The 22,851-nt window shown below is 37.5% G+C and overlaps 1 long non-coding RNA gene across 1 annotated transcript; it reads left to right on the top strand.

Annotated features, from left to right (window-relative positions):
* The first annotated feature begins 3,865 nt into the window (after nt 1-3,865).
* LOC133527583 (uncharacterized) lies at nt 3,866-4,842 on the top strand. Its single transcript, XR_009800899.1, has 2 exons — nt 3,866-4,264; nt 4,364-4,842. It is a non-coding gene; the product is annotated as an uncharacterized LOC133527583 (long non-coding RNA).
* Nucleotides 4,843-22,851: the final 18,009 nt, after the last annotated feature.

Consider the following 22,851-nt stretch of genomic DNA (forward strand, 5'->3'; position numbering starts at 1 on the left):
CTGGGAAAGACTCACTTAATTGAACATGTTATAAATACTGGGGATACTCCTCCGATAAAACAAAAATATTATAGACTTAGTCCTTTTAAACAAGCTGCTTTAGCGAAAGAAGTTGATCGTATGCTGAGGGAAGGAATTGTCGAACCTTCGCATTCTCCATGGAATTCTCCTGTCGTTATGGTGGAAAAACCTAACGGAGATTTAAGACTTTGTTTAGATAGTAGAAAAGTAAATGCAGTTTCAAAATCTGATGCGTATCCCGTACCACACGTTCAATATATACTGGACAACTTACGCGATGCGAAATTCCTTACATCTCTTGATTTAAGTGCGGCATATCATCAGATCCCTCTTAGTGAAGACTCCAAGGAGAAAACTAGTTTTACTGTACCAGGGAAGGGATTATTCCATTATAAGAGAATGTGTTTTGGTTTAGTAGGTGCCTCTGCTACTATGCAACGTCTCATGGACAATCTCTTTACTTCTCATTTTGATCACAAGGTTTTCTGTTATATTGATGACATAATTATTTGTACTTCCGATTTTGATGAACATATAAGGTTGCTCAATGCCGTTTTTGAAAAACTAAAATCGGCAAACTTAACTATTAATATGAAAAAATCATCCTTCTGTAGGAGTGAACTTAAATATCTTGGGTATTTAGTTGATCGATACGGTCTGCGAACCGATCCGTCTAAAATTGATGTAATTTTAAATTTTCCTACTCCCAAAGATGCTAAGGATATTAAACGTTTTCTGGGAATGTGCGGTTGGTACCGACGTTTCATTAATAATTTCGCAAAAATAGCTCGTCCCTTATCTCGCTTAACGAGTAAGAAAGTAAAATTTGAATGGACAGATGAAGTCAACGATTCTTTTAACATACTTAAATCTGCCTTAGTGTCTTCTCCTATTCTTAAATGTCCCGACTTTAATGAATGCTTCTATATCCATACGGATGCATCTTCCTACGCCGTAGGCGCTGTTCTGATTCAACCTTTTAATGGAGTCGATCATCCTATTGCCTACTGCAGCCGTACACTTAACCAACCAGAGACGAACTATTCAGCTACTGAACGCGAACTCTTAGCTGTGATTTATGGTCTTGAGCAATTTCGTGCATATGTAGAAGGGAGAAAATGTTATATTGTAACAGATCATGCATCTTTAAAATGGTTTCAAAACTTAAAAAATCCTACAGGACGATTAAATAGATGGGCGTGTAGATTGAGTCAATTTAATTTTGAAATAATTCACCGGAAGGGCAAAGAACATGTCATACCTGACTGTCTTTCTCGTATTCACGTCAGTTCTTTAAATTCTGCTACTATTCAAGATCCTTGGTATCTTGATCTATATAGAAAGGTGTCTGAAAAACCTACTCTCTTTCCCAACTTTAAAATTGAAAATGATAAACTCTTCCGTTACTCTAAGAATAAGTATCGTCTGACAGCTCAATTTGACTGGAAGCTGGTACTTCCTTATGAGCATCGTAATGAAGTCCTAAATAAGTGTCATGATGATCCTACAGCAGGTCATTTTGGCGTGGGTAAAACTCATTCCAAAATAGCCGACATATATTATTGGCCTACTTTATTTCAGGACGTGAAGGAATACGTCGACTCTTGTGAAATTTGTAAAACTTATAAACCTGTTAACTTAGCTCGTCCTGGTTTGATGGGTAATCCACGACGTATATCGTCGCCAGGCGAAGCAATATCTTGTGATATTCTTGGTCCCTTTCCTCCATCTTATCTGAGAAATCAGTATCTCTTCGTATGTGCTGATTATTTCAGTAAGTATGTGACTTTGTTTCCACTACGCAACATAACTGCTAAAGCTATCGTTAAGTGTATGGAAAAAGGGATATTCCTTATACATGGGGTTCCTAAATATATATTCTGCGACAATGGTGTTCAATTTACTTCCAAAGACTTTCGAGAATTAATGTCCAAATATGATGTCCCTCATATTTTCTATAACCCTAGGTATCATCCTCAGACGAATCAAACGGAACGAGTGAACCGTGAACTAGTAAGAACCATTGCCTCATACGTGCGTTCTGATCACCGTAACTGGGATAAGAACGTATCGGAAATACAATGTGCATTGAATACAGCTCGTCACGAAGTAACTAAAAACACACCGTATTTCTTAACACATGGTCGTCAAATGATTCTAGATGGTTCCCTTTATAATAGCGAAGGTCCCATAGATCAAAACGCGCTCGAATTAGATACCAGTGGTGCTTTTTCTGAAAGACTTAAAGAGCTCAAAACTGTATTTCAAAAAGTGCGTTACTCGTTGATTGCCTCCCATGAACGTAACGCTAGGTATTATAACATGAGGAAGCGTCACGTAGAACTGGAAGAAGGACAAATCGTTTATAAAAGATGTTTCCCATTGTCAAATGCAGCAAAACATTTTTCTGCTAAATTAGCGCCCCGTTATGACAAATGTGTCATTCATAAAAAATTGAGTCCTCTTGTATACTCTTTAAAATCCTTAGAAGGAAAACTTCTAGGTAACTTCCATATAAAAGACATTGTACGTCCTGGTGAAGCCGAGCCGTCTTCCTAGCGGTACTCGTCTTAACACCAATTGGATACTTACACTTGAAAATATCCTATGTGATACTAAATATTGAACGTACCTACTAAACTGAAGGCGACCTGGCACAAGCTGGTTTTCATCAGACTGGGTATTTGTTCCATGTTTTTGTTTTTATTGGTACCGGGTGCACACGGACCAACATTAATCTTTCATGTGTCCTTATAAAGACATAAAACTTTAAATAATCTGAATAAACTGCAGAAACTTACTTTACTTATAAACCCTAAACGGGCCTATTACATGAAATATTATTAATTACTGAAAAAGGGACTACGTTCTCGCTAAACTCTGTACTGTAACTGAACTTTTGTTTGTAATTTTAGGAATTGTGTAATAGCTAGAGAATGCAGCTTGTTACATACTCCCACTACTGTCGGTGATAGGCAATTTCTTTAATAAAGGGAAGGTTGTTAACGTTGCCGTCTTTGACGTTTTCTTTTAGGTTTAGGAAAGCGCGCACTAGGAATAAGAAGGTTCGAACCAAAATTAGTCGTTAGATTTCCTTGGTCGAACTGATCATTCACCAAGTCATAGGTATAACTTTGGTTGTAAGACTTGTTTTTCTTTATAGATTATCTATGGTTTCTTATTTACGTTTCGTAGGTTAAGGTGTTCACTTCCTATTGGGCGTATATCATTAAAAAAAAAAATTTTTTTTGAAAAAAAAAATTTTTTTTTTAACCCAACTAAAGATGAACTGTAACACTTTGGGGTATCCACCCAGTGTTATAAACAGCTGAGTAGCATATTGTATAGGTACTTTATAGGTTAGAAAATGGTATGTTTGTTTTGGTAAGATTTGGTAGTTGAAATGTCTTCGACACGGATGTCATAGTGGGTCAGTCAAGGACTGAGACCTGTAGTGATATTTTCAACTTTACATATACGCTTTTAGCTATATTGAGTGGACAAAACTTACCGGAGCGGTAGGTCAGTCTGTGCGTTCACTCCGTTGCATTTTGCGCATCCATGTCGTGTTCCTGCGTTGTGCTAGGACACAGGCACTTTGTTTTCGTTGTGGTATATACATTTCACAATTGAAACACATTTTAAAACATATAAATACCACGTATTAACAGTATGATTTCGATAAAACTGAGCAGTTGTTTATTTCAGCGGTAGACACTGACAGCTGTCAATGTCATTTGGTTTTTTTTTTTGTCCATGGTTCCGTAACAGACGGTCGGTCACACTTGTTGTACGACAGTAAACATATACGTGTGGTTCTTTTATCTTTTCATAATTTCCAATTATTAATAAAGTCCGTATTATTTGCTTCCAAAATGAGTAACTCTTTTTATTGTTGATGTTTCGAATTATTCTGAGAGTCAAACCGGTCAGTCGTGGTAACCATTGAATGAGAAGGTTTTCATTCATCAGTTTGTCTGTGGTTTCTCGGATTGGAATTTTGATAAATCATTGTTCGATCGATCTTCAAGATGTGAAGGATATTAGAAAATCTTTCGGCAATCAATCTTAGGGGTATGTAACCTACTTGAAGGTTTTATTTCCTAAAACTGTGGTAAATTCAAGTTAGTAATCGTTAATGTAATTTTGTTACAGCTCGTCCCAAAATGTGCATAATTTAGCGTCTTAGAGCCTACCTAAAATGGCGGCTGCTAATCTTTTCCCTTCAATTTAACATAACTTGGTGAGTCTCCACACTTTTTAAATATATAAAGAAGGAAAGGCGGAGGTAGTGTGTCCTTTCGCAAATGGGTTAATATAGTGTTTTATGTGGATTTCCCAGCAAAACCTAATGTAACGTCAACCACCTCTTCGTCTTGCCACGCGGTCTGCAGGCGCCGTCGTTGGTATAGGAAATAATGGACACGGCATAAACCCCGGTAAGTCATTTAATCGCTTCATTGCCGTAATTTAAATCGCGCTGTGCCTCAGTTTAAAATATAATTTTTCTATAAAACTAAACGTGTTAAAACATAATTTTTTTTAACCTAGAACATTTTCTTTGTTCTTAGGGTTTTTCCTGGACCCTGGTTTTTTTCTGGACCCTGGTTTTATCTGGACCCTGGTTCTCCGGGACCCTGGTTCTCTAAGGCTGTGCCATCCGGTGGCAGCGTGGTAGCGTTCTTCTTGGCAGTGTCCGTGAAGTTAAGACTTTTATGATATACCTTTAGTTAAATATGGACCCTTTATGCTGAACAGGTAACCTGTAATCCCTGTGAGCAATTGCTTACTGCTAAACATCCCCGGAGGTTGGGGCATAACTTTTACTTTAGACAGTGTTATGTTAGGAAGACAAATTTTGATATTGTTGTCCGTAGACACAGAGATGTCTATGATGTATTTAGTATTACTTATTTACTAATAAATAACTCGTGTTGACCGTAGCGGGTCATATATATTTAAGTAATAAACTGTGTATTAAATAAATTTGGGATTTTCATTTGGATATGTCATGCGCTTGATGAGAGTAGTATCCTGGCGTCCTACCTTAAATTTTTGGATACCTATTTTCACTCCATAGTGGCCTGAACCGCGACCCTATCTATGATTGTAGTTAGCCGAAGGTATTTGTGAACTTTTCAGTAGTGAAGTTTGGTGAGTTCTGGATCACTCCATAGAAACACGTTTCCTTCTATGGAAACGGTCTTTAACAATAATAGAATCAGATCTTCTCCATATCCGGAGCTCACCCACACCTATTACAATCTTAATACGAGCTTAAACACCATTCCCGAATGGTTGGTTGGTTGGTGGTTTTGACTCCCGGTCAACGCCAGGATGCCCACGTCGCCCTTGTAAAGTCCAACTATCGCCGTACAGGAGCTCATAAGATCATTACCGTACACTGTCTTGTACTAACCGTACACTATTATAATAGCTGTGGCCGCATAAACATCTGCGCGCGCGAGCGAACGCGAGTGCGAATTAAAGTGTTGGGTAACCTGCTAAAATATCGTGGTACTTCTGTTGGATGTCAATACTTATTATAGATGGTTCTTGGCACTTGCAGACAGGATTTTAGACGGAGAGACTTGTTCGAGACGATGAGGGTTCGTTCGGCGACATCCTCGAATATTTTGTGATGATTTAAAAAATCTGCGCCGATGATGGGTCTTGATATTGCGTCAATTATAAATTTCCAACGATACGGCCTTCGTAGGTAGGTAGCTCCATAGTTTTATCTCCGTATGTAGATATAACTGTTGACGGCTGCATTTGTACTTTTCCCACTCCTGCATGCAGGTTGAATATGCATGTACAACTTAGCCATAAGATCTTGCCTTGTTACCGTCGTTGTGTGTCGATTTTGATTCCATTTTCGGTGTTACACTGATGTTTGCGCCAGTGTCGATAAGAAACGAGAGTCTGGACTTCCTATCGGTGATAAATAGATGGTATGATTTGTTAAGGGCGCTGAATCCCGTCTTGTCCAACGCTAGTTTTAGTTTCCCGCTGTTGTAGTTACTGTTGCCGCTTAAATGTACAATAGTCGTTTAATTTTGCTCTCACTTGATACTGGCTAAATTGTCCCACTGGACAGAAGCAATTTATAAATTGAACTGAATTACAATCAAAATGGAGCTCCTTGTCAAGCTTTGTCGATGAATTTCAGACCGAGGTTTTTATTATTAACTTGTCTTTATCCAGACCAAACTCTTTAGCATTCAATCCACGGTCTGTTAGAGCTTAGAGTCGACACTTTTGGCTTGTGGGAGCAATAAGTACACTATTTTCTGTTTTCTTTTTCCTCCACTTTCCCTCTATCGTCCCGCCTGAGCAACGTCCATTGCGCGCTAGCAAGCACAAGTACTGATTTTGTATGATATCAAAGCAGGAATGTATATTGAACATATCGATATAATTGTGTGCGTTTCAAATGAAGACGCAGAGAAATAACGTCACGTAGGTGATATATTCAGTTTGAGTTTATTCTTATAATACGTTTGTTTGTGTGTGTTTGTTGAATTTTATATGAAATAAAGTTAATGTAAAAGATGAGATTATGGTTGATTCTACGTAAGATTAATTGCTTGCATTGGGTTACGTCGAAACCTAGCTAATTCTGAAAATGCCAAATATTTAATAAAGCAAAAGTACTTACGCTTACCTTTGCTTACTGTTGCTGCTATATAAACCTAGTTTAGTAGATAATTATATATACCATTTGCAGCTTTCTAGCACTAAAGATCACGGAACAAAGCCGCCGAGGGACAGACGGACATGGCGAAACTATAAGGATTACTAGTTGCCTAAACCCTCAAAATTAAATACTTGATAATCCACATTCATTTAAACCGTAAAAGTACAAAAATAAATTATCATCTTCACACAACTTTCCTTCATCAGTCGAGTAAACAACGACGGTAATATGTCACACGCTAAGAGCAAATCTTAATACCCTTCAGCGTGAAGACAAATTGACTGAACAAGTAAGTGTCTTGTCTCGACACAGTCTCGATGGAGTCTAAATACATAAGCATGCAGTAAACTATGGATGAATTCGGAGCAGACGTGTCAAACAGAGAGTAAATTAAGATGAAAGGGCACGGGCGCTTTTCCATACACACGTAGTCCTCATTTTCTTCTCTGGATATTAACTAGGGAATGCAAATCGGTTATAACACATTATCTTGTCAAAATTTCATAACCGATTTTCGGAACTGCTCAGACTTTGCAGCCACAGGCATCTTAACTCCAGAAGTTTGATCTTCCGATCCAGGTACTGCAGAGGTATTAAAACTTTTAAAATCGGTTACAGATTCGTTATATACAGTAGGTACAGTCGCATATTATGGGGCTCCCCGCGGTTTTCATCGATTTTTGACTAGTTTTGAGTCGTTACTCCTATTAACACTTCTTCAATCTTTTATGTCCATTTTGGTCTGCTGGATTTTGAAAGAAATGAACACCTATTTTTTTTATTTTTTTTTTAAATATTCTCTAAAAAATCACTTTTTTCGTTACTCGATTGCTGTGAAGGATTTTACATTTATGAAATCTACTCATTTGGTTTAGTCTTTGACGTCTTTAAAAACTGGTCAGAGATTTTAATTTTAAACTAATTAACACAAAAATTATGACCTGAAACCCAGTTTTTTGGCTTAAAATTGTTCAACTTTGATGCCAAATATCTCGAAGACAGTGAACTTGGGAAGTAAATATGGGATATTATATTGCTTACAGCCGTTGCTGTTAATATGATTAGCTACAAAAAACATTAGAAAACAAGGATTCAGATCGAAGGTCATTCGCGTTGGGGAGCCTCCTTCCTAAAGCTTTTTTTTTCCCTTACTGCGTATCTATATTGTATTGTGTAATCTAATCACACTCAAACTCATCTGACATCAGATTAGATCAAGATGTAATCACGTATTTCCGGATGCAATGTCCAGAGCAAACACAAAACATGCTCCGCTTAGTGACATAAATGTCGGGATTTGTTTGCCTGACACATAGTTTTAGGGATGTGACGTGTTTGGGAATATTCTTTGAAGGGACTGACGGCTTTATTCGAACTTGGGAATATGATGTCATCATATTCACTTTCGAACGGTGAATTTCTCCAAAATATCTTAACTCGCCGATTCGAACTTTAAGACACGCCACACATTTTCTAAATATACGATATGGATTAGATATGTCAGTGTCAAAAGTGACGTTCTTCAAACAAAAACGTCACTTTTGCAAATGTTTGACGTGTCTTAAAGTTCGAATCGGATCGTAACTGGACATTTCATGGGTGTTAGGATATTATGGAGATATTCACCGTGCTCAAGTGAATATGATTAAATCATAAATTAATTAAAATATAAATAAATTAAATCTGGAAAAATTCTCGCGACTCTGGATCACTAGCAAATCGCTCTGCCAACTGAGCTACAGAGACTTCACTCGAGGACAGCGAATATTTCGCAAATATTGCGTCGGCGTCGTGTGTGTATAAAAGGTAATCACGATTTATATCCCGGTCGATTTAAATAATAAATAATAAATATAAATAAATATTATACGACATTATTACACAAATTGACTAAGTCCCACAGTAAGCTCAATAAGGCTTGTGTTGAGGGTACTTAGACAACGATATATATAATATATAAATATTTATAAATACTTAAATACATAGAAAACACCCATGACTCAGGAACAAATATCCATGCTCATCACACTAATAAATGCCCTTACCAGGATTTGAACCCGGGACCATCAGCTTCGTAGGCAGGGTCACTACCCACTAGGCCAAACCGGTCGTCAGATTTAAGTGTAGTGATATATATGTGATCATATTTTTCATATTCTCCTAAATATATCAAAGTTAGGCGTTACCAAGCGACACATTTGAAGGGATGATGGATATACACAGAGGATTATTATAACTAGCTTAAATCGAAAATAGGCTCTCAAAGCATTGTTCCAAGTATGCTGGCGGCATTTCCTCGTTATATCAAAATACTGATACGTTGTGCGAGGAAGTCGCCATTTCTTCGGTCACCAGTTACGTCAACCAGACGCTTCGCGATTTCTGCAAAAAACTTGTGCGCGCTTTGAAGGGGATAAAAGAGATATCACATTGGTAGATTCATACAGATCCGCCGCTGAAATCCCTAACCAACTGATTGATTGATGTCCTCCCAGACGTATCCGTCGACGGCGACATCATGACAAAAAAAAAGGGTTTTAACTATTACATGGACGCGAACGTGGCTTGTAAACCCAAATTTTGTTTTGAAAGTCCGGCAACACGAGACACAGTAGAGTTACCTAGATGCGTAGTATTTGTAATGCTAGGAGGGCATGGGCCGAGTTTTTCGGAGCTGGCGTTTCGCGTCAATATTTTCAAATCGAGTGTGTTCGAAGTTATCAAAATCTGTGTTGACAGCAGTTCGCCAGTCCTATCTCCGAAATGCAAGCTCCTCCCACGACTCGCATGATATGCCGGTGGCCGAAAGGTGAAATTTTAAGGCTTCCTTGTAGCGCAGTGCCCAACTACACTTTTGACGAAGACAGTAGGTATGATTCTCTCTGTTTGTTTGAAATTAGACAGTCCCTGACCAAACTTATTTACGAACATTGACACATCACTAGCTGAGTTCCGGCCGCTAGTCGATTGGTAATGAGGCTTGTTTAGCGATAGTGTGTTTTGAATGTTAATTAAACGAGTAGTAGGCAAAATTGGGTCTAATGTAAATGTAACCCTAACTTTAACCTCTGTCTGTGTGTGGTAAGGTTCCCGGCCGAATTTGAAAGCCCCATTAAATTATTAGTGTGTTGCAATGGTAACCCATACGATTTGACAGTTCTTGGACTAATAATACCTATTAGTCTAATGCCTTTCGAGAAATGGGCCTCAGTTCGTGGACAAATAATATTACTCTAATACCGTTCGAGAAATGAGCCCCCGGCGTTTCTTTAGGATTTTCCCGATTTGATCAGAGAAAGTCCGTCGAGGTCTACCCCTTCCAGCTCCCTCTTCTACTTCTCCCTTATACACTCACTTTGTTAGCCTTCTTTCGCTCATTATTTTCGTTACATTGCAGTATTTGGTCGATCGACTGAATTTATTGTAGGTACTCTGTAGTTAGCAATACGAGTAGAATATTGCATGCAAGTTCTTGAACAGTCTAAAAAAAAAAATTATTTATTCAGGTATCAACCCATTAAATTACAATAACGCAACAATACTTCTTCTTCTTCAACCTAAGCCTTTTCCCATTATCTGGGGTCGGCTCTCCTTGTCCTCTTTCTCCACACAGGACGATTTGTTGCAGTTCATGCGTCAATATTTGTATTTTTCAGGTCATTCTGGACCGTTGTCAGCCAAGTAGCAGGACGTCTTCCACGGCCTCGTTTCGTCGTTGGTAGATCCAGTGCTACTCGTACCATGTGATCTGAAGACCGTCTGAGCACGTGGCCGTACCAGCGTAATCGCTTTTCCTTCAGCTTTTCTTCAATAGGAGCGATTTTAAAATTGCCTCTCACGTATTCGTTACGGATCCTATCTTTCCGGGTGACTCCAGCTGACCAGCGAAGTATGCGCATCTCTGTTGTATGTAGTTTTTGAACGTGTTGTTTTGTTGATGCCCAGCATTCGGTTCCATAAAGTAAGGCGGGTCGTACTGCGGTTTTATATAATTTACCCTTTATTTTTAAAGGCATTCTTTTATCACACATAACACCGGTCAACTGTCTCCACTTCATCCAGCCTACTGTGGTTTTATGGGTTACGTCTCTATCAATTTTACCATCGTTGCTGATTATAATCAATCAATCTCTCTGCTTTGCCTAAAGGTTGACTGGTAGAGAATGCCTTATGGCATTAAGTCCGCCTTTTGTACTATAAGGTTTTCTTTTGTGCAATAAAGATTAAATAAATAAATAAATAATAACGCAACAATACAATAAAATAAAATATACAATTAAAATTAAGGCTAATTATATAGGTGCAGCGGGGAAACCTTGCTCATACAGTAGCAGGTTGTATACACTACTTTAACAATACTGTTCGCCGTTTCGCTCACTCTCCCGAAAAACGACCAGTGCCTTTTACGCATTATAGCGTAAAAGTCATCTACTCTGTTCTCGGCGAACATACCAGACGCACTACACCGCCACGGCCTTAGTCATCTTTTCAAGAAAGATGTTTTGTCATCAATACAGCAGTACAAACAGGGTTTGAACGCACAATTTTTGACCATACATAGACGGTTAACTCACGGCTAGACTGGGCCGGGGCGGGGCAGAGGCATCCGACACGTCATTTTCTATGACAGCTGATCGGTGGTCACGTGGTGCTACCATAGAAAACCTCCGAAGCTCCAGCCTGACCCCAGCCCGGTCTAGCGTGAGTCATCCTTTATGAAAGGTTAGGAGACATACAAACAATGTTTGCTCATATTACTTATGGTACTTAATTATAAGTACTACATGTCTAAACGCTTCTCACTACACCACGCTAAACGCTTCCACTATTATAGCACACAAGACTACATGAATGATGAAACACCGTGGGATTAAGTGTGATTGTAAAGAATGAATTATTTATTGTTATGTTATTAATGATAAAATTGATAATTCAATGTATATATATACCGTATTTTTTGACATGTAGATTTTATTCTAGAAAGGTTCTAGACTAGTATTTTTATACAATTTTGATGTTTGACGATCCTTTTGTGAAATTCTTATTATTAAGTTTACCATATCTATAATAGTTCAATGTTTTTTTTAGAACATTAATAACTGCATCAATAAATTGCTCTGATATTTAGATTAAGTTGATATTTGTAAAATTTGACGATTTAAAAGTGCTTGTTGCTAGGCCTATTTGAATAAAGAATATTTTGACTTTTGACTTTTACACCCACCTTGACATTTTTCTATATTTTGGCCCTATGGTTGACCTGTAGACAATGCCATGAGGCATGAAGTCCGCACTTTGTACCTTTTTTGTTGTGCAAGTTGAAAACAAATAAAGTAGCACATTAAAGTCCACAGATAATTAGCATGAGCTTTATTTTACACATACGAGGTAAAGTACATTACAATTAGTCCAATTACATGAATTTCGACGCGTAATCATTCGAATGTGGTTAAATAATGAATTTATTCGCTTAAACATTGTGCTCCAGTAAACTATTTACTCTAAATGTATTGCCACTTTCATTACTAGTGGCCATAGTAGCAGATGAAATACGGCGTATCGTGAACAAAATATATTTCTTGGTGACTTCGACTTCTTAAATTTTGATATCGATTTTCAGACTCTTAACTATATATAAGTTCAGCTACTAGGCCAAGTTTTTCGTATAAATTGGGGATGCTAAATTCATTTTTACTATTATATTGTTGTCAATTGACACCCCCATGACCACCCCATGATCAACCCTATGAAAACCCTATGACCAAACACACGGTAACCCCATAACAAAGTGTTTCGTCAAATATTTTGTGTTCAACTGGATATGATTATTTTTAATAAACTCACTAATCACTTAACGTAGTGTATCCATTAAATGTTCAAAATGTGCGGGACACATGGTAGACAACGTCGTGGTCCTAATTGGTTAATATCATGTCTAAAAGTTACATGGAATTCTGTATGCCTTCAAAACTTCGCAGAAGTAGTTAAGTTAACGCAAGTTTTTCCATATAGGTACCTACGACTAAGTAAACAGCGGTATGATGGTTGCGCTTTCATCGTCGGTCATGGTAGTCATCACTTTCTTAAGTGTAGGGGAGACCGGGGCTAAATGTTCCCGAGGTAAGGTGTTCCGATGGTAGTAACTTTATAGGAAGAGAGATACAAGGAACAATATAGTAGAAAAGCGTTGTAATAACGTCAGGTAACGCGCAGCTTTGGTACACATTTTAGTTACATTGGCAATGGCGCTACGGTTGAATGTCGGTCTGTCTTTAGTACCCAATTGTGAAAAATTATACTTCAGAAGGGACTAGTTATTCCCAAGAACAAGTAACTCAGATTGACCTCATCAGTTTTTTTTTAATGTAATAGGCAGCAAACGAGCAGACGAGCCGCCTGATGGGAAGCAGTCATCGCCGCCCATGGACATAAGCAACATCGGAGCAACTTATGCGTTGCCAACCTTTGAGAATCCTAAATACCTGCTTCTTGAAGAACCCCATGTCATAGCGCAAGGGAAACACCTCAGAAGGTAGCTCATTCACATAACTTGCACGTTCTGGGCAAAAAACGAGCGAGATGCCCGCTTGTTCTAGGTTTGCCACGTATCGAGAAAGTGAGGATGAACTTTGTTTCTTTGGCGGATTAGTACCAAATATATGTATTTGCGGGTTTTTCAACTTGCCCTGTTTGTATAGTATGTATGTGTGTGTGGATCATATTTTGGAAGCTAAATTTGCCCTTCTTTTTCAGATTTAGCTGAAATTGGTTGCATATATACGTTGGGTGAAGATCGGATGATAGAAATAGGAGATGGCCATGGGAACTATGTGATAGTAAACGCAACCTTATTGTGTTTGGGGTTTTAAGAACTGCCTTGATGAGTATTAGATTCCTGTGGAAAGAAAAGTACAGTCAGTCATCATCATCTACCTTGCGTTGTCCAGGCATTTTGCCGCGGCTCATGAGAGCCTGGGGTCCGCTTGGCAACTAATCTCCAGAATTGGCGTAGGCACTAGATTTTACGAAAGCGACTGCCATCTGACTGCCCAGAGGGTAAACTAGGCCTTATTGGGATTAGTCCGGTTCCTCACAATGTTTTCCTTCACCGAAAAACGACTGATAAATATCAAATGATATTTCGTACATTAAGTTCCGAAAAACTCATTGATACAAACCGGGGTTTGAACCGGCGACCTCCGGATTGCAAATCGCACGCTCTTACCGCTCGCTAGGCCTCCAGCGCTCTTAAAAGTACAGTCAGTGATAGATGAAATATTTGCCAAAAATCTATTTTTATTTTAAAATGTCACTTTGAAATGACAATGTATGGCGGCGGCTAAGTTCGTGTAACTCAAGTGACCTTACCTCTATCTCAACTCAGTGAGTGCAACCACCATACCCGTGCAGCGTTGAGCAAACCTGACGTGATTTATACAAAGTGTATGACTACGCGGAATGCCTCTAAACTGGCCGTAGTTTTGGGTAATTTCGTTGTTATGAAAACAAAACATAGTGAAGTGGCGCAGATAAAAACAAAGTGTGCTTTTGTTGAAAACTCTACCATGCTATTCATTATACATTTTACCTAACTGTTTAGGTACATTAATCAAACTTTAAAAAGTATTTACAGTACATATGTAGCTACTTTACCGCACTAGTGCGAAAATTAGCATATTACGTTACTGTGTCGAACATTTAAAGGGCCATATTTACTGTAAAACGTTGTACGATACATGTGCGAATAGGTAATTCGCAACTCGTGTCGATTTAAAACACTCCCTTCGGTCGTGTTTTAATTTATCGCCACTCCTTTCGAATTTCCTATTTTTCGCACTTATATCGTAATGTACTATTGAAGTACCGATCACAAAGTTTCAACGGATTTTTTGAAGTGAAAACTTCTTTAGCGGCGCTGTGTACATTTTGTGATGGGGAAAAAATGTTTAACTCGCGTCAGGTCACGTGACCGTCAGATTGAAAATTCGTAAGACGGACACGTGACATCGAAACCTCGTTACTTTTGAAAAATCGTATCTCATTCAAATGTGACATTTTATTTTCTTCATAATCAAAGTGCTGTCATAACGGTTAAAGAGGTTTAATCTTTGTTAATTGTGTTGTATTGTATTTTTGTGTTGATGGGTGTCTATGATTGTAGATACTCAAATTGTTCCATACCAAAAAGTTAAATAACCGAAAAGAAGCGAAATTGTTTTACTTAATCTGATGGTGAACGCTTCATTAACATGTACTGATTGTGTAGGCTGTAGTCCTGCTCACGTCTCATGAATTACTCTGTATATGTTATATATTAACACTAAAATTCGCATTTCATAATATTTTCCAATTCCCACACTCAAATTTATTTACGTAGGTATAATAGGGAATTATCTCTTTTTATAAAACTGCTACTCAATTTCTCCAAAATATCAAAAATGCACAACGTTAATATTCAAGTTTTCACTTCTGCCGGCACTCCCGGAGTGCAACCTGATGTTTTTTTTTCTCACTTTTTACACTCTTTAAGTGAAAGTAAAGTCTTACCCCCCTTATTCATAAAATTTTGTTAAATTATGTTTTATCCCTTTCTTACAAATACATAAGTCAAAATGACAGATAAAGACAGACGATTCATAATGCAGGCCAGTAACTCGTTTATGAATAACGGCATTACGTATAGTAGTCTTAGGTATATTAAAATGTACTTATGAATGTCAAAAACGACTACCGATTGTTACCCTTATCATAATGGTCGTATCGGTAGGGACATGCTTTACCTGCTGGCGCCATTTTTCTTTAAGGTGTATTAGTTTCAAAGAGCGAAGTTTGTGATCACAAAATAGCTGTCAAAATATTAATTAGCAATCTGACGGCCTTTCTCGAAAGACCCAAATGAATAGATTTGAAAGTTTCTAAATTTCAGCCGATAAAAAAATATCACGAACATAGGTCTATTAACTTAAAAAAAATTGCACAAAAGTTTAAATTATGAAAATTGCTTTTGAACATCGGCACTTATCGATTACTTTTTATTTTATTTAAACGTAATAAAAATTTAAATTAAAAACATGATATCCGCCTCTCGGGCACGCTCACCCATCTCGCTCACACTTACGCTTAGTGAGAGTGAGAGAAGAATACGAACTTACTGTGTTTACTTAATTCAAGTTTTACTTCAAGGTCAAAGGTTTAAAGGTTAAAACTTGTATACAAGGATACAAAAGTATAATACAAATAGACGACCAGTTTGGCCTAGAGGGTAGTGACCCTGCCTACGAAGCCGATGGTCCCGGGTTCAAATCCTGGTAAGGGCATTTATTCGTGTGATGAGCATGGATATTTGTTCTTGAGTCATGGGTGTTTTCTATGTATTTAAGTATTTATAAATATTTATATATTATATATATCGTTGTCTAAGTACCCTCAACACAAGCCTTATTGAGCTTACTGTGGGACTTAGTCAATTTGTGTAATAATGTCCTATAATATTTATTTTATTTTATTTTTTATTTTAAAAGTATCCTTACTGTTGTATAAGCTGTGTCGGTAGCTTCATAACAAGACTTACTGCGCTAGCGGACATGGCGGGCATCGGACGACGGTAAGCTATTCGCAAAGCACGAACTTATTCTACTTTTAAAAAGCCGTGTAAGGGCCAACAAACACCCACGACGTCGTCTCACGTTGCGGCGTCGTGCAACGTTACGGCGTCGTACGGCGGGGCCAACACACATATCCACGATATTTTTTTATTTATACGACGTCGTCGACGATTTGACGTGGTATCGTGGGTACGTGTGTTGGCCCTAAGTGTATTGGCTAAATTAATTTTATAGCACGTATTCGTCCGTAACAAAAAAGTAAAAATATTTTTCAACTTCTTAATATTTTTCGTTCTCCATGATTTATTAATTTGTTATTGACACAATGAAAAACTAGGTTTATAGGTTTTCATTTTTTTTTTCAAAATAGGGAAACCTATAAACCTAGAATATATTATGCTGAACCGATCGACATCAAAATCAAAGTGATTAATATTTAGTTAGTGGGAAACGTTTTCTCTCGAAATGCAAATTCATAGAAAAAATACCGTTATTTCGCTAGATTCTAAAAGCTATTCTTCCCTCTTAAGCCGAAACGTCTGCAAACGATACCATAATGCTTCACAGTCGCTTACACGTCCTCTTCTGAATAGCCCCCGGTTCACGTCCGCGACCCGACCAAATTTAATTTTGCTGCAGAATTTTGTAAAGCATCTTCATAGATTTACATACCAATAAGGTAACGCTTGCTTGCGCCGTCAACCGCTATTTTGTGTGGTTTTGCTAACGTTATTTATGGTTTCAGAGATTCAAAATATCCGGTATTTGAAGGTCTTTGTTGAACTATAAATACCAGTCTAGTTTCGACTTAGGACACTGACTTCGGCTGCTGGTATAAAAAAAACTATACTGCCGTAAGGCCGTAAACGTAACGTTTTCTCAAACTTGCAATGAAATGTTAACATGACAATAGTTATTTGTTTTACAAGGGGGCAAAGTTGTTGTTTAACCGCTCGTGCTAATATTGATACCCGAGCAAGCGAAAGATTCCAAAATTGAAACACGAGCATAGCGAGTAGGTTCGATAAATGGAATCATGAGCGTTGCGAGGGTTTCAAGGCACGAGGGTTACACAAACTTTGCCTCCGAGTGAAACACAGAATTTTTCATCACACCAACGCGAAGAAACTATTAACTATAAAATACCAAAATATTCAAATTAAATCAAATCCAAATGAATGTAATAATAAATTTATCATTCAAAATCATCATTTAAAACTCAATTCTACTAGCTAACATAAGGAAACACCTCAAAATTTGCATCTGATTACTTTGCCCCACATGTGGATAAAATGCAACTTTCTCATTAGTTTTTGAACAATCAAGAGGGTCTTTACCAGTTGGTGTGGCGAAAAAAATATTTTGTTAGTATTTAAAAAAACTGGGTTGCCGGCCGCGAACAGCTAAACTATGTAATGAGCTGTCGCCTGCGGTATTTACAGACGGTTACGACCTTCAAACCTTAAAGAAAAAAGCATACTCCCATCTTAAAAGCCGGCAACGCACTTACAACTCCTCTGATATTGCGGGTGTCCATGGACAACGGTAATTGCTTACCTACAGGCGATTCGCCTGCTCGTTTGCCGCTTATGTCATAAAAAACCGGCTAAGTGCGAGTCTGACTCGCGCAAAAAGGGTTCCGTACCATTACCTATAACGACGGCATAAAAATCACGTTTGTTGTATGGGAGCTCCCTTAAATATTAATTTTATTCTGTTTTTTAGTATTTGTTGTTATAGCGGCAACAGAAATACATCATCTGTGAAAATTTCAACTGTTTAACTATCACGGTTCATGAGATACAGCCTGGTGACAGACGAATATACAGACAGACGGACGGACAGAGGAGTCTGAGTAATATCAAATATGACAGTTTTTGAATGATTCACGGTTAGTTTCACTACACTAGTACACACAAGATCCATGGTGGCATCAATAAAAACCAGGGATCGGAACCGGTTTTTTAGAAAAACTTTGAAATAAACATATATTTCGGTTTATTTTATACTCCAAATATAGGACTCGGTTGTGTTTTTACGTAACGACTTCGTATTATGAGATTGCCCAATTAGAAATGAAATAATTAACAAAGAACGAAAAAATACCGTTTTCGTTCCCATACAAAAAATACCGGTTTCAGATCCCTGATATAAAAAATATAAAACGTAATCACGGTTTATACCCCGGTTGATTTAAGTGTATTCAAAAATCAAAATTCAAAAAAAAAATCTGTAAGCATTGCCGCAAGGGCTCTTTTACAATTCAATACAACATGTATATCTAATATGGTCCCGTTTTACCCTTTGGGTACGGAATCCTTAAAAAGAATAGTTCTAAAATGTTATTTTATGTACCTATCCAATATGGAAGACCATCCATCAATTTGTGTCAAAACGAAAGGAGAATAAGCAATCTGTCACATTAATAATAACAACATTACACAAATAAATAAATAAATATTATACGACATTATTACACAAATTGACTAAGTCCCACGGTAAGCTCAATAAGGCTTGTGTTGAGGGTACTTAGACAACGATATATATTATAATATATAAATATTTATAAATACTTAAATACATAGAAAATACCCATGACTCAGGAACAAACATCCATGCTCATCACACGAATAAATGCCCTTACCAGGATTTGAACCCGGGACCATCAGCTTCGTAGGCAGGGTCACTACCTACTTACTTGCAATGGAGGCAATAATTTTGTACATGGCATTTTTGTTGCAGAAATTTCATTCTTTAAATACAGGAGAAAGAATCGATGGCCGAGATTAATGATTATTCTAAACGCTGTCAGATTAGGAAGTAGGCCTATTGATTTAACCCCTTAGTTATAAACGTGTGCTAAAGTTGACAAGCCGGTAACAATCATTTGTCCCTTTCCATCATACCAATACGTCGGAAAGGGACAAACGATCGTTAGCGACTTGTCAACTGTAGCACACGTTTATGAACAGACATAGGAATCCGTGGGGCAAAATTGTCTGACAAGTAGGGAGTTCCTGTATCGATAAACTCGACTATCGATGCTAGTTCTATATACTAGTGATCACTCAATGGTTTGCTTATAAGAATACGTTTTTATTAAGAGTAAAAATAATAATTAAATAATAACTCAATGTACTCTTCTTCGTTTTTAAGACAAGACAAGACAAGTTTATAATTTTACTCATCCCAATTTTTTTCTTCGTGAATGTCCCATTTACTATTGTTAAAGTAAACGACCAGAATTTGTTCCATATTTTCGGGTATTAAGCGTCTAAAATTAAGGGAGTAAAGTTGTCTTGTCTTGGCTTAAAAACAAAGGAGAGTACATTGAGTTATTATTTAATCATTTTTTTACTCACAAGACAAGACAAGACAAAAACATATTTTAACAAGCAAACCCTTTAGTGATCACTAGTATATAGAGCTAGCATCGATAGGTGAGTTTATCGATACATCAAGAACTCCCTACTTGTCAAACAATTTTGCCCCGCAGATTCCTATGTCTGTTTATGAATAAGGGGGTTAAAATAGACTAAGTAAGAGATGTAGATGACACTACTTCCTTTCTCATATGAAATGAATCTTAAGAGGCAACAGGAGTAGTCATTTCTCCATACAAACGTACTCGACTGTTTCCTCTGTGGTTTTTGAAGCTAGAGCAATGTTTTTTCAACACAGATTCTTATGATTAATATCTGTGTTGGAATGTTCCGCTTTTTTTGATATTTTTGTTTCTTATGGCGCTAGTGCACTTCAAGTATTCGCAAAAATGGCCTAATTTACTAGGCCGCAAAGAGAAGCATGGTATTCAAAACTGAAATCAATTAGCCGAAAAAGCAAAACAGTAATACAACGACAATTTCATTACCATTTAGATCTCAAAATTTCGTTACATTTTGGAGGAGGCAATATCGTTTTTTGAGATTTTTACGCAGGATTTTTCGCCTAATCTGTCGTTGTCCTTATCGCACTAGTCATAGGAGCCACTTTCATTAGCGAGAGGGATATATTCACCTAAAATATTGAAACCTCAACTCCCGTATCCTTTTAAAAAAACCTGAGGGCGCCCGATAGCTGGGTAAAATAACCTTTGACTGAGGGCGCCCGCTAGTGGGTAAAAAAACCTTTCAGGGCGCCCGCTAGTTGGGTAAAATAACTTTTGAGGGCACCCGCTAGCTGGGTAAAATAACCTTTGAGGCCGCCCGCTAGCTGGGTAAAATAACCTTTGAGGCCGCCCGCTAGCTGGGTAAAATCCGTCGCACGTTTCCGCTAGCGTTGCTCATACGATCGGCCCGATTCGAACTTTAAAATACGTCAAACATTTGCTAAAGATACGATATGGATTAGATATGTCAGTGTCAAAAGAATCGATTTTTTTTAAATACGTCACTTATGACACTGACATATCCAATCCATATCGTATCTTTAAGAAATTTGTGACGTATCTTAAAGGCCATCTTTTTCGTTAATCCGCTCACCCGCTCCGTGCAACCGCGCCAGCTAGCGGATGTCCTTGCGAGATCAATAGGTACTCTATATATTTTAGCCTTAACGAGATTATTACAGTCTGTTATTAGAAACGTAATTTTGTCCTCTAATTAGCAGGTCGCTCAGCACATATTTGTTCCCTTGAGACCTTAACGCCGGGTACACAAATCTTATTCAATCGTAAACTTGACATCAAACTGATATTTGAATGAAATTTATATTATATATATCGTTGTCTAGGTACCCTCAACACAAGCCTTATTGAGCTTACTGTGGGACTTAGTCAATTTGTGTAATAATGTCCTATAATATTAATTTATTTATTGGAATTATATAGTCAGACCAAGCTAAGTTGGCAACGATTTTGCCCAGTCTGTGCAAGTGTTAATAATTTCATAGAAGTTAGTTTCACGTTTAAAGTAACCCTTGCAATGTCTGGGCAGTCAAAACCGCTGCCAACTTATCTTGGTCTGACTCTAATCAATCAACTGTCATTCGCACGAGCGTCTGGCTCGCACCAATACTTGTACGGGCAAGTCCGAGCAAAATGAAATAGCGAATGACAACTAACTGATATGGTTCCAATATCATTCAAATATCGGTTTGATGATGAGGGTCATTTAAATAAATAAATATTATAGGACATTATAATCAATAATAAATTAATCAATTAAATACCTAATTATAATCAATTTGTGTAATAATGTCCTATAATATTTATTTATTTATTTATTTATTTATTTATTTATTTATTTATTTATTATTACAAAATTGACTAAGTCCCACAGTAAGCTCAATAAGGTTTGTGTTGAGAGTACTTAGACAACGATATATATAATAATTATATAATTATTTATGAATAAGAAAACATCCATGACTCAGGAAGAAATATCCATACCATCGTCTTCATAGGCGGGATCACTATCACTACCCACTAGGCCAGTGGTGGGCAAAATACGACCGCGGGCCAGCTCCGGTCCGCAAAATGATTTTATCCGGCCCGCCGCCTGTCCTTCGTAATAATTTGTTTAAAATAAATAAATAAATAAATATTATAGGACATTATTACACAAATTGACTAAGCCCCACAGTAAGCTCAATAAGGCTTGTGTTGAGGTTACTTAGACAACGATATATATAATATATATAAACCTAAATACATAGAAAACACCCATGACTCAGGAACAAATATCCATGCTCATCACACGAATAAATGCCCTTACCAGGATTTGAACCCGGGGGGCTTCGTAGGCAGGGTCACTACCCACTACGCCAAACCGGTCGTCAATCCAAATAGACCGCGAAATAATAAAAATGTATTTTTGCTGCATTTCTGGCCCTATCCTCTGAAATTTCATAAAGTTTCTGGCCCGCCATTAAGAAAGTTTGCCCACCACTGCACTAGGCCAAGCCGGTCGTCAAAATGTGTAATTACAATACAATACAATACAAATACTCTTTACAGTACATATGGTGCACTTTATCGCACTAGTGCGTAAATTAGCATATTACGTTAATAATATGTTACGTTAAGATAATTCGCAACTCGTGTCGATTTTTTTCGCCCCTTGTTTCGAATTTCCTATTTTTCGCACTTGTATCGTAATGTACTATTATTGCACACCTCAATACAGAAACAGTACAAATAATACAACACATAAAGTAGAGATAAACAAAAGGCGGTCTTATCGCTAAAAAGCGATCTCTTCCAGACAACCTTTAGGTAGCGGAGATTTACTTGTGTAAGTGTCGAATATTTGCCGGATTCCTGCATATATCATCTGCATATTATTATATTGATATAAAAAACAGGCTGATACCTACAGATTAATATTTTGCGCAACCGTATCCTTCCCGGGCTAATACTCCAATTAGCTGGTCCGATCAGCACATATTCTACGTTCCCTTGAGACCTAATCGGCTGCTGCACAACTATGACCTACTTCCATCGATTGAGTTTGTTAGTCTGATTCTGAATAGTTACAGTAGATACGAATAAATTGTGTAGCCATATTTTTATACATTAAATTTTGT

The sequence above is a fragment of the Cydia pomonella genome, chromosome 18 (assembly GCF_033807575.1).
Source record: "Cydia pomonella isolate Wapato2018A chromosome 18, ilCydPomo1, whole genome shotgun sequence".
Lineage (NCBI taxonomy): Eukaryota > Metazoa > Arthropoda > Insecta > Lepidoptera > Tortricidae > Cydia > Cydia pomonella.